At 63.4% G+C, this 1078-nt stretch overlaps 1 protein-coding gene across 2 annotated transcripts in view; it reads left to right on the top strand.

Annotated features, from left to right (window-relative positions):
• Positions 1–651: 651 nt before the first annotated feature.
• The window catches only part of SRC (SRC proto-oncogene, non-receptor tyrosine kinase), a 16017-nt gene continuing 15590 nt past the window's right edge, over positions 652–1078 (top strand). Inside the window, exon 1 of one of the 2 annotated variants that reach the window (XM_005422241.3) lies at positions 652–728. The gene's annotated coding sequence lies outside the window, so the exon portion shown is untranslated. The remainder of the gene's footprint in view (positions 729–1078) is intronic. The other variant, XM_031057950.1, reaches the window with a different exon arrangement.

Raw genomic sequence — 1078 nt, 5'->3', positions numbered from 1 at the left:
GCTGCCCTGGCTCTGCAGGGCCATGTCCTGCCTGCTCTGCTTTCCACCTGCAGCTCTGCCCCGAGCTGCTGCTGCTGACTAGGGTCCCCCCATCACGCAGGCTTGTGACAGAAAACTGTCCTTTTTGAAAAATTTAGCTAAAACACGCTTTTCTGGATGAGTCAGGGCTTGAGCAGCACAGGTTGCTCCCATACCTTGTGCTCGATTTGTGCCGTAGCATTTGTCTCAGCTGTTGGAGCAGATGACTCATCCCGGGGGACGAGGTCTCTGCTTGGTGGCCGACCATGCCCTGCAGGTCGTGGCTGTCCGGAGATGGAGCAGCAGGGCTGGAAATGCTGGTGTGTCTGGAGGAACTGGCTTTGCTTTTCCCCTGAAAAATCCCTTGCTGGGCTGGGGGTGCCTCTGCTCCCCTTCCACTCTGGGACATGGCTTGGGGCGGCTCCAGCTGCCTGCTCTCCCATCCCCGGTGGGGTTGATGAAGTGGAGCACAGAATTATCCCCTCTTCACACAGCAGAGATCAGAGCGAGCGGTGTGAGCTCGCCGGAAGGATGGCGAGGAGGAGGAGGATGAAGGCAGCCCTGGGTCCTGAACTGTGGCATGGGGGGAGAGGGTGTTGGGGCTCCCGCGGTGCTGACGCTCCCTCTCCTCGCAGGCTGCAGCGGGAGCTGAGCTGACTTCTCCGGCAGCACCTCCCCACCCCGCAGCCAGGCTGTAGCCGAAAGCACTGGTAAGACATCGCCGATGGCCCGGGCAGCGGGCACTGGGCACCAGGCACCGGGCTGCGTCACCTTCTGGGGGGCTCACAGCGGCGGCACTGGGGGCTGTGCCACAGCCGGAGCATCCCGAGCAGGCTGGGGCTGGCTGCGGGTGCGGAGGGCACAGCGCTCTGCGGTGCTCCTGGCGGAGCTGAGGACCTGCAGCCCATGCCGGTGATGGTTCTGAGGCCTCACAGCCCATGCTGGTGGTGGTTCTGAGGCCTCTCAGCTCACTCCGGTGCTGGTTCTGAGGGCTCACAGCCCATACCAGCGGTGGTTCTGAGGCCTCACAGCCCATGTCGGGGGGGTTCTGAGGCCTCTC

Source organism: Geospiza fortis, unplaced genomic scaffold (genome assembly GCF_000277835.1).
Source record: "Geospiza fortis unplaced genomic scaffold, GeoFor_1.0 scaffold188, whole genome shotgun sequence".
NCBI classification, from domain to species: domain Eukaryota; kingdom Metazoa; phylum Chordata; class Aves; order Passeriformes; family Thraupidae; genus Geospiza; species Geospiza fortis.
This window is presented reverse-complemented; position numbering and strand designations above follow the sequence as displayed.